Genomic DNA, 12,621 nt, shown 5'->3' on the forward strand with positions numbered 1-12,621 from the left:
GATATCATCATTAATCGGATGTTGTCATTCACCGGACGTTGTCATTACAAGGAAGCGAATCTTTCTAATTGTATGTTTTTTAGATGTTTTTTTTTTTTACATCTAAAAACAAAACATGTAGTTTCTCCACTTTAAAAGGTCACTCAATTTAATGCAGGCACATCACACAAAATTCTGATAAGAAGAGAGAACCTGACAGATTGTAAATTCATTTTGTTTTAACACAGGGGGTTATTTAGATGCTATTTAGAAAAGAAGGATGAATTGGCGTCTGTTGTAGAGATGATCTAAAACGGAGAAACCAATGAACTGAAAAAAAAAATTTTTTATGAGTGCTCAGCATCCTGTTTCCAAATTAGAAATGGATTCTACAGCTAAAAGACTTTGTTTGGAATCATGAGAGACTCCATTTGGTAAAATGGATGATAATTTTACTTACCTTAAGCTTTTCTTTTTTTCATCTTAGAGATCTTGATGATTTAGAGAAAACAGTTTTCTCCTCATTCCACGTAGGAGCCAGAGGTTGTAACCAGTATGTCTATGTAAAACGTAACAAGAAACTGAAAAAATAAAAAAATAAAGGTTATAAAATCCTCAGACATGTCACTGTTTATTGAATTAAAGCAGACAACTTGTCTCAGACAGTCTTCACACCAACTGTAGTCAAAAGTAATCAAGAGGAAAATGGCATTTTCCTGGCTATAAGTCTGGAGCATTGTCTGACAATACACATCCACAGGTGTGCATTGTCTCAGACAGTCTTCACACCAACTGTACTCAAAAAGTAATTAAGAGGAAAATGGCACTGTCCTGGCTATAAGTCTGGAGCATTGTCTGACAATACACATCCACTGTTTAATGAATTAACGCGTCTGCGCTGTTGCTGAGGTGTCTCGGGGGGGGGTATGGCCAAGGGGCATAACTAAGCGCGCTGAAGGTGGAGCAGTCAGTCATCCCTGGTTCTATCGAGAGATACAGCGCAATCTTTACTGGGAGATCGGCTTCAAATCTTGTAGCTAAAAGTTTATTTTTAACCAGTTACACTGAAATATTTTTAGAACACTTGTAAGGAGAAGCTGAAAAACAAATGTCGGAAAATATTTCAGGAAACGAAGAAGGTGAACATTCTGCTTCTATCGAAAGATACAACGCAATCCTCAGTAGTAAGTATTCATCTTTAAGAATTCTTTAAGTGCTTGTGAATGCTCGTTGGATAATAATAATGTTTAACTTATATTCTTTAGAACCCACGAGTGATGAGCTGGATGGTATCGTTTTTACACAGTCTGACTATGGTAATTATTAACTGCAACAACAACATCTAGTTTAGTCAACTGGTGAATGCTATTTTGTGATTTAAAAAATAAATGAGATAAATTCTACTTACAGATTTAACAAGAGAGGTCAGCGTTTGTAACCGTCTGCCTCCGAAAAAATCAAAGTTGAGACGGAAACTTGTCTTTAAAAAAGACAATCCGATCCCAGCTAAACATGAAATAGAGGGCGAAGCCATTCATGCACCACAGTCCCCCGACCCTGCGCCGGAAAAATTAACAGCTCCGGAAGAGGAGAGTAAGTAAAAAAAATATATATATAAAAAAAATATATATATATATATATATATATATATGTATATATATATATATATATATATATATCTTTCTAAGCATATGTTTTCACAAGTCTATGCGATATTGCAGACTTGTTTTAACCCCTGATAAAATATTTTACAGATATATCGAATGATTTAATCCAGAACCCAAGCCTGGATAACATTCAGCAGAACTGTAGCAGTTCAGTGCAGGAAGAGTTGGAACCGCCCGGAACCGTTCAAATACGGAGTAAGTTATAGTTATATTCAAATCTTCACAGAAACAAGATTTTTTTTTTTTTCAAAAGACCTGCATTGTAAGGTAACTTTATTTTGTTTCACAGAATATCTTAAATTGAGGAAAAGACGGCGACTCTGTGCTCTTTATACCAGGGCAAGGCTTGTTAAAGGTTTATTGAATGGTAAGTTTAATTCTTCTTATACTCATTTACCTACTGAATTAATTTGCATATTTCATTAATTTATTTTTTTCTTTATCTTTCCAGAGGCAACGTTGATGGTGGAGCAGATTTCATCGAGACCTGGACAGCAACAGCGCAGACAGAGAGTTCCCCTATCCTTACGTGACCGTTGTAATAAAGCATCATGTTTAACGCTTCTGGCAGCATGTCAGACATTGTTACTGAAACATTGCGCTGATATCAAGGTAATTTAAACTGATCCCTGGGTCTTCTTCTTCTTCTTCTGATGTTAATATGGAAAGCCAGATCACACATGCGCTGAATGAGATAAGGAATGTTGTTGCTCATCTTAATGAAATTCCTCTTAATGCTGATGTGGCAGATAACATCGGGTTAAATGCATCTCCTGCTAACAGTGAAAATGTAATAAATCAAAATCTGTATGGTGACTTTTTAAGCTCATTAGAACAGGCTGTTGACGATTTAAATAGAACACCATCTCCAACCAGCATTCAGCAAAATGAATCAGCTGACTTACAAATTCTTTCAACGTCACACGCCGCTGATCATACTGGGCAACATGGCGGCAATTTAAATCCAGAGGTTGCAGTCAACCCTGATCAGATTGAGGGAGATCCTCCTGTGACTGTTGAACGCGAAAGTCTTAATAACATTGAAATAAGGAGACCTTTTACCATCCCGCCTCCCTGCCCTGGTCATGTTCCTGATCTTGCTACAATCTATATAAACATCATGCATATTCTCACTGAATTAGCCGATACTGCAAGATCGTTAGCCAGACGTAACGATGTTGTGCAGCTAGAATTAGTCGGGGAAAATCTGAACCGTAACGTCACGTTTACCATTAACGATGATGGGAATATGATTCTGCCTGCTTTTGAGAATTTTCTGGATGAGTTAGTACAGTCCAACGCTGAAATGCCTGCAGATAATAACCTGGAATTTGTTCTACAGGTAGTTAATGACCCTGCAGGAGGGTCAAAACGTAAGGTTAAAGGAACGTTAGACTGTGAACTGATTAATAAGAAAAAGCGTCACCTGTATATTGTAGATAATACCGGTAATCAGTTATGCTTTGCCATAAGTCTTGCACACGTCTCTGACTCTAACCTTACTGATAATCAGGCTTTAGAGCTGGGGAGGGAGTGGCAACACAGGGCTGGTTTAGATGATCAGACAGCAGTAACTTTCAGCGACATTGGTAAATTTGAAAACATTCTAAAGAGAAAAATTGCAGTGTTTCACAGAACCGTTACAGACTCTGCAGCTCTGTGTAAATTTGAGACCAGTTTCCCTGATCGATCAAACCCTCTCTTTCTGCTGTTATTTCAAGGTCACTACTATGGGATAAAAAATCTCAAGGGTTTTATTGGATCGAGATACATCTGTGCATATTGTTACGGGAGCTATGAAAAGCCAGACACACACCATTGTGAAGGCTATTGTCCGGTGTGTCACTCATACCAGTGTATGCGTGAAATTAACGAACCTGTCGCCTGTGCAGGTTGTCACAGAATCTGTCGTAACTCTTCTTGTTTCAGTAGACACAGGGAACCTCGCAAAAGACCTAGTGCTGACAGGCCCATGAGTGACTGTGAGTTGGTAAAACTGTGCAAGGTGTGCAAAAGGATATACATTATTCCAATCAGCAAGCAGGATAAACCACACGTGTGTAATGTAAAATGCGGTATTTGTGGTGAGAATATACCTCCTGATTTAGATGTGACGTGCGATGGTCATCTGTGATACATTCAAACCGCCCAAGCCTGTAATCAGTTAGATGATAAACTGGTTTTTTATGATTTTGAATGCTTCATCGACGAGAACGGTGTGTACATCCCCTATCTGGTCTGTGTTAAAACGCTGAAAGGTGAGGAATGGCATGCTTATGGATTGAATTGCACCCAAAAATTACTTCTCCATTTCAGGAGACCGATGTACAGAGGCTTTACCTTAATAGCTCATAACGCACGTGGGTATGATAGCTACCTGATTATCACAGCTATGCTGCAGTTAGGCATTAAACCTCATCTCATCATGCAGGGAAGTAAAGTTCTCTGTTTAACCGACCCTGATTACAGGTTAAAATACATTTATAGTCTGTCCTTCATGTGTATGAAGCTTAGTGCGATGCCGAAAGCTTTAGGTTTTAGTGATAAGACCAAAGGTTTTTTCCCCCACCTATTCTCGTCTGAGCAACATCTCCAGTATGTGGGGTCTTTTCCTCCTCCATCCTCCTACGCTGTAGAAAGCATGAGCCTTCAAGAACAACAGGTGTTTAGCAGCTGGTACAGAGAAGCGAGCAAAGGGGTCTTTGACTTTGAGAAGGAAGCTCTTCGTTATTGTAAAAATGATGTGGACATTCTTTATCAAGGTTGTGTTAAATTCAGGGATGAGTTCTTTAAGGAGACAAGTGTGGATCCGCTTAAATGCGTCACGATAGCCTCAGCCTACATGAAGGTTTTTGTAACCAATTTCCTTCCTCCTAAAACCTTGGCCATCCCCTCACCTCTGGACTACAGACGTAGTAGTAAGACGTTTTCCAGCACGTCCATTCAATGGCTTGGCTGGATTTCCGACAGCAGAAAAATTGACATCGAACATGCATTAAACATGGGGGAAAGGAAAATTGGTCCATATTCTGTGGATGGGTATGCAGAGATTATCGGTGTCAAAGTTGCGTTTGAATTTTACGGCTGTTTTTTCCACGGCTGTAAAAAGTGTTACATGCCTCATGACAAATGTCCGTTGAGAGGGGTCGCATTTGAACAGTTTTACGCAGCCACTGTTGAGAGAAGCAAGGTACTCCAAACTGTGTACGGTCTTCGTCTCGAGGTTATCTGGGAGCATGAGTGGACTGAAATGAAAAAATCAGACCCAGGGGTGATCAGCTTTCTTGAGAAAGTTAATGCACCCGAACCGCTATCACCCCGAGATGCTCTGTATGGTGGACGCACCTGTCCTATGAGGTTGAGGTACACAGCGGGGGCAGGTGAAACTGTACACTATGTAGATTACACATCTCTGTACCCCTATGTAAATGCTAGCTGCGTCTTTCCCCTCGGGCACCCCACCATCATTTACAAAGATTTTGATGACCCCAGCAGCTACTTTGGCCTGATCAGAGCTGTGGTCTACCCCCCACGAGGGCTCTTTTTCCCTGTTTTGCCTTACAGAACATCCCAAGGTAAACTGGTGTTTACTCTCTGCCGCACATGTGCTGACATAAATAACCAGTCAGGTCCCTGCAGGCATAATGATGAGGACAGAGCTCTGACAGGTGTGTGGGTGAGTGTAGAGTTTTGTAAAGCGTTACAGTGTGGTTATAGCCTAGCTAAAATCACTGAAGTTTGGCATTTTGAGAAGACCAGCGACACAATCTTTAAAGGTTACATTCACTGCTTTTTAAAGGGTAAGCAGGAGGCTTCAGGCTACCCATCTGAAGCGGTGGATGAGGAGAGCAGGTCAAAGTATGTCGCAGACTACAAACTTCACCAGGGTATCCAATTAGACGCAGGCAAAATCGAGGTGAATCCTGCCAAAAGACAGGTAGCGAAACTGTGCTTAAACAGCTTTTGGGGAAAGTTTGCGCAGCGAAGTGATCTGTCTCAGACCACAGTCATCACTAACCCTGATGAGTTTTTCAGCTTTATGTTCTCGAGTAAATACAGGGTTAACTACTTCCATTTCTTCAACCCTGAAATGTGTGTAGTGCAGTGGAACTACAGCAAACGTGTCATCTCTCCCCCAAGCAAGGTAAACAATGTCTTTATTGCAGCATTCACCACCGCTTATGCGCGTTTAAAACTTCTCAGCAGCATGGAGCAATTGCAAGACAGATTGATTTATATTGACACAGACAGTTTGATTTATGTGACAAAAAGTGGTGAAACTCCTCTGGAGTTGGGGAATTATCTGGGTGATCTTACTGACGAGCTCGCAGGAGACAGCATTTCGGAGTTTGCATCAACAGGACCCAAGAGTTATGCATATCAAACCAAAAACCAGAAAAAGCTAGTGATACGTGCTAAGGGTATCACTCAGACGCATGAATGCAGCGAGAGGGTCAATTTGGACAGCATCAAAGGGCTGGTCCAGGGCTACTTACAGGGGTCAACTGAGGGTGTCATTGAAATCCCTCAGCACACAATCAGGAGGGATAAAAAGAGATTCCTCTTAAGAAATGCTGCATTTGTTAAAAGGTTTCGGTTGGTGTATGACAAGAGATGCCTTTTTTCTGACGGGACAACTCTGCCTTTCGGTTATTAGAGCATAAGAAGAAGAAGAAGAAAGATAAAATAAAAATGTTGCAATCTGCCAATTTACAGGAGGTTGATTTTGATCCTAGATTTGGAGCGCCTTTCTCATGTATGATAATAGGACCCAGTGGTTGTGGAAAAACCTTTTTTGTAAAAAGTGTTTTGCAGAACTGTAACCATGTCATGGATGTTGTTCCAGAAAATATTGTGTGGATTTACACTTCTTTTCAACCCATGTATGCTGAATTGCAGAAGATGAATAAAAATATAAAATTTGTGGAAGGATTGCCTCATTCTTTTGAAGACGAAAACCTGTTTCCTCCTGATCAGAATCATCTGATTATTCTAGACGATGTTATCGCTCAAGCCTCAGTTGATGAAAACGTGATGAAGGTCTTTCGTCACCATCGTAATATGAGTGTTATGATGTTGACTCAGAATGTTTTTCATCAAGGAAAGTTCAGTCGCACTATTAGTTTGAACTGTAATTATATGGTGTTGTTTAAGAACCCGAGAGATAAGCTGCAGCTGAATATACTGGCCCGTCAAATGTTTCCATCTCAAAAGGGTCTCTTCTTGGAGAGTTTTGAAGATGCGACGAGAGAAGCTCATGGATATTTAATCATCGATTTTACGCCTACCTGCCCAGAACATTTCAGATTGAGAACAGGCATACTTCCTCACCAGTGGCCTGCTGTGTACGTGCCCAGAACAAAGTAAGTCATCATGTCTGCGCGTATAAAAAGGAATGTACCATTATTCAGAGCCTTGTTTGAGGCCACCCCGCAGAAGCGCAAAGATATTCTTGCACACTGCTCTCCCGACTTTCTTCAGGCTCTATGCGAGATTGCTCTGAATATCCTAAAAGGTAACATTAAACTATCTCCATCTCAACACCGGAAATTGAAGAAGCAAAGAAAAATCATCAGATTGTTGGGTGATAAAAAAACCGGAATAAAAACTAAACAGCTGGCTCTCAAAAGGCAACGAGGTGGTTTTATTCTCCCCATCTTAACGGCTCTTGCACCCTTGATCGGTGATCTAGTGGGTGGTATAATCAGGAGATAATGTCTCTCAGAACATCGCAGAAGATGTTTCTCATTTCCCCTCATCAATTCAAGCGTCTGACCCAGTCAGACACGTCCATCAAACAGACGGCGGAGGAGAATTTGGATGCTGAAATGAGAGCGATAATAAACGAGCCCGGTTTGACTTCTTATGAAAAAATCAAGAAATATGATGCACTTTTCCAGAGGTATCTGACTCTACTCAAGCAAGGTGTGAAAGAAGAACAGTGGGTAAGTTTAACGCTGCAGCGTGACACAGAGGTTCCTGAACATGAGCGGTCCCAAGAAAAACAAGGCCCAGGGCAGGACGAGGCCCCTAAGGATCAGGTTGTTACGGATGTACTGAAAAGCCTACCGAAGCATAACCGTAAAAATGCTGAGTACATTTTGATGAAATTATCCGAAAGAAGTGAGAGTTGGACTTCGCGAGGTGAATTTGTATATAAAGGGAATGTTGTAAAGGGGTCCCACATGATTGACTTGTTGAAAAATCTCATCCTTCCGTTTAAAAAATCTGGAGCATGGCTACCCCAAGGGTGGTCAGACTTTCTACATAACTTGTCAGAGGTAAACATCCCCATATCTTCAGTCATTAACCCTTATGCTCGTGAAGAATATAGACAGTTCAAAACAGGGGGTACATCTATTGAAAATGGGGGTACACCCCCCAGCGTTAAGCAGAGAAGAACAAGAAGAAGAAGGCAGATAACTCATTCTCCCCATTGGTCGAGATCCGAGCTGGAAGATCCAAAAAATGCTGATGGGAAGTCAAAAAAGTCTCTTCGTAAGACGACACTACCACCCCGATGGATTACATTTTCACTATAAACCATTATAAGAAAATTAAACATGTAGCCTATTTCTTTTATTCAATAAAATATTTATTATATTATATTTTCAAGTCTAGCTTCGTTCTCTACTTCACACACTAACATATGATGTCATTACACAAATATTATATCATAAGAAAAAACAAACAATGGAAAAAAAAAAAAAAAAAAAAGACAATTTAAATTCCATAACAATCCAGAAACATATCCAAAGAGCATGTTCCGTGAGTATAAAATGTACAACTTTGATTAATGACACATTTCGGATATTTTTTCACAAAGTTAGATACCATTATATTCATTCTTAATCACATCTCCGGTGTATTTTGACAACACTTGCTGCAGTGATAATCCGCACGCTCTATGACATAGATAAAAAATGCAATGGTGACCGCACACAGTGGACATAGTGTTTTGAAGCTGATTATTATGATACAATATTTTTGAGGATCTGTCTTCTAAAAATGTTACGATGCTTGATGGGTAGAACTCGAAATCCGGAGAGAATCCATAAGAGTCAAAAAAGCTGGATTGACCATTCTCATCCAAAGTCAGAGCTAACCAGTGTTCTCCAGGCATGTGTGAAGGATGTGTGTTCACAATAAAGTAGGCCGGCCCTGGGAATTTGTCAGCTAGCAGTGGGAGCTGGTCGCACGGCCACACACCGCAAAACAAATCTCCCAGCAGATGATGCAGTATGTTCTCAATTTCATGATTATTCATGTATGATTAGATTAATAATAATCCACCAGCACACGCCTCTTTGAATCAATCTCTAAAATAGAGTCATAACAAGCGTAGATGATCAGCGTGGTGGTATGAGGCAACGGGTTTCTGAAACGCATTTCCAGTCTTAAATTCCCACTGGAAACTGGAAATAGAGCATCTGTGTCCTCACCCGGGTTAAGATTAAATGCGAATAGAGAGTATCCTTGATTAAATTCCTGACGTGTTATACTCAGCGGAAGATCTTTTAGATGTCGTCCTGTAGCCGTAAACAAGTTGTAATACTCTCTCACTGAATTACCTTGGTTAAAATTGGGCTGGAAGGCCTTAGCTGGAATATGTCTGCCATCCTTACACAAAGCTAAATATTCCATATCAAAATGATTAAAGTCAAACGGATTGAGATTGCGTGTTCCTGTAAAAGCGTCATGATCCAGTAATGCAATCACCACATACTTGGGAAAGACGCCTAAGAAAAGATTCTCTTGGTTGCATACCCTTGAATTTTCAGGGATGGAATATGTTTTTACATTCACACGTGAAAGTGGATACAGAGCATTTGCTTTCATTAAAGCTGAAGCGTGCCCCAGTCGTACAGCTGGAGAGACAGTAACTTTTTTGATAAAAAGAGATGCTCCTAATATCCTGAGTTTGAAAGTAGAGTCTCTTGTGGCCATGAGACAAAAGGCATCGTTGGCTCTTGTAAGTTTAATTTTGAGGTCAACAGAGTTTAAAAGAAGTCTTTCACAGAAACATATGTCTGCATGCAGGGGGCCTAGGAGATGTACCTCCCTGGAATTTTCCGTAAAGCCTGCTCTGCTGTTAAGACCTTGGTTAGGGCCGTTAGTTGTAACAATAGAGTTCAGAGCACCTGCAGTGTCTTTATAAAAAAGACCAGAGCTAAACTGGCTTTTTAAAGAATCCTCAGAAAAGTTTAACAATGTCTCAATCATGGCTCTATATGGATGTGTAGCGCTGGATTGTGAAATCAATCGATCTCCGAGAGTGACGTCACACTGACTGAAGATGGTGTTTAACGGGTAGTTGATGAGCCCTACAGGTGCATCATCCGGCAGGTTTGTTCCATCCTCGTTAGTAATTTTCACTCTGAGATGCAACAGTGTATCGTTGAGATCTAGATACTTTTCTCCATCTCCCGGAATGAAAAACTCGATCGGGCCTCCATCGGTGATTGCTGATAAAGGCTGGATCTCGGTGTAAATTTTATCTTCAATCGATAGCTGCGTCATCGGGGCAGAAAATAAGTCCAACTCTGCCAGCGTGCACTCTGATGATTTGTTATGTAAAAGAGCCATTATTTAAATATATCAAAACATGCGGATGACTTCCTTCCTCTTCGTTTGTCAGCTCCAACTGATCTCCTTTTTCGCGTTTGTCGTTGTTTTTTAACTGTCCTTAAACGATCACCAGGGGGTCTTGTTCTGGGTCTTTTGGATAAAACCATAATTCCTGAACCTTCTTGACCTTCGGTGTGTGTAGAACCACTCATTTTACTCACGGCTCTACCGATGACATCCGAAGCGATATTTGATGCAGCCGTTTTAAGATGGGGTTTTGCAATAGCAAATCCTTTTTTAACCAGAGGGGATACGAAGCGGAATAATTTTGAAAATAATGATCCGATTCCGCGTCCATACATGACCGGGGCCCCATAAAACCCTGGCAGATTACCGCCTGATTGACTTACATAGTAATTTACAAAGCGATTTGGATCACGTCTCAGACTTAGATGTGCCATGTTCTCTCTTGCCTGCTTGATGCAGTGTTGAAGGACCAGGGTAATATGAATGATAATCAATCAGTCTTAGAGGTTATATATATCTCTGTTTATACAAATAAAATTTATCTCAGGCTACGTTGTGATATCACCGGTTTGAAGTGTAGTCTTACGATGGTCTTACCATAGACGAAATTTACAGGAACATTTTGGTCCGATTTAATTTCTATATGGATATTTTCAACATGTCTTCTGGAAACTGGAAGGTAGTGGGCAGGGTTAAACGTCAGAGTAACCATATCACTGAAGTCGCCTTGTACTTTGACGGTCCGCAGTAAAGGCGCAAAAGTGTCGCCTACTATTTGCGGGCTGACCACGTCGCTGTAACAGTATAGGTGATAGAAACCAGCCTATATATCTGCCGGAAAAGGAGCCAGTTTTGGTTCAGATACATGAATCCATTCCCCTGGTTTCACGCCCATCATATAAGCCAGAGTGTTTAAGAAGCGTATTTCATACGGACCGCTTGCTTGAAATGCAAATCTCTTTTGAACTTTGCTGAATTTAATGCGGATACCCGAGTTCATTTTTTTGAAAAACAGTTCCATCTCTGTCTCGAGTTGAATAGCGCTGTTATAGTAGCCACTTCTGATCCTTTGCGTATTGATTTCCACATCGCCAACCTTCCTCCATTCAATGTAGGCATCATAATCCGGTAAATTATGCCATGTATGAGGGTATGAAATCTCTACTAATGCAACCATCCATTGGCCTTCTAAATCAATATGTTGAGCTAAATTTACACGGAAACTCGAACTGGTATTATTTTTTTAAACACTTCCATGCTAGCATTAGAGGGAAGGGTAATGTAAAAACCGTCATCCTCTGCCTTGCGTTCCATGATGCTGTATGAATCATTAGGTTTTAGTACACACCTATTTTATACGTTTCGTAGTTCATCAAACTTGATCCAACTGTTGAATTTCTCAGGCCAATTTTTCCAGCGTACAAAAACCTGTTTGACACCCTTGACGGTGCGTTGATTTAATATTTTCTCCACTTGATACATCTTGTCCTTAAATATTTTTACTTTTTGAAGTTCCTCAGCGTAAAAAGAACCCTCAATAGGTTCTCCATCCAAATCTTTGAGTTTGTATACAGGAGGAGATCGGGGTATCCGCTCATACACTGTAAACACTTCATCCGTAAAACTCTGTTTGTATTTTTTGTCAAACACTCCACGTACCTTGGATATTCTGACAAGATCCCCCTGTTTAAACGTTGTCACTGAGTCCTTGCAATATCTGTTGGAGGTAACATCGTACAGATTCTGAAACACTTGAAAGGCATTTTCTGAGGTCACTTCCATTGGGCTCATCTTAATGCTGGTGTGGTAGCTGTGGTTGTAGCTTCTAGTTAAATTTTGCAGGACGTCAATGTACCGCCGGGTGTTGTTAGCAGTAAAATATCTCCACATCCTTGTTTTTAACGTACGGTTAAACCTCTCAACCACAGAGGCTTTTACTTCACTTGCTGTGGCAAAATGTTCAATACCGTGCTTCTCCATTAGAAGCTTAAATTTCTTGTTAAAAAATTATTTCCCTGCATCAGTCTGAAGTTGTTTTGGGACCTGACTTTCTTTAAAAACTGATTCAAAAGCCTTTAGCACCTCTGCAGCAGTTTTCCTCTTCAAAACACGTACATACGCCCTCTTTGAAAAGATGTCAATGACTGTTAATAAATAATTGTAACCGTCATTTTCCTTGGCCAGAGCTTGCATGTCACAGAGATCGGCTTGGAACTGTCTCAATGGTCTGGTGACAAAAACTCTGTTTCTCGGGAACTTTATTCTTGCAGGTTTTTGTAGAGTATAGGTATCTTCTCCCGATACAAAATCTTTAACTTTTTCAACCGCTACCTTCTTCCCCGTTTCATCTTGTATAACCCTCCTCAACCTTTCTAAACCC

The sequence above is a fragment of the Girardinichthys multiradiatus genome, chromosome 9, assembly GCF_021462225.1.
Source record: "Girardinichthys multiradiatus isolate DD_20200921_A chromosome 9, DD_fGirMul_XY1, whole genome shotgun sequence".
NCBI lineage: Eukaryota > Metazoa > Chordata > Actinopteri > Cyprinodontiformes > Goodeidae > Girardinichthys > Girardinichthys multiradiatus.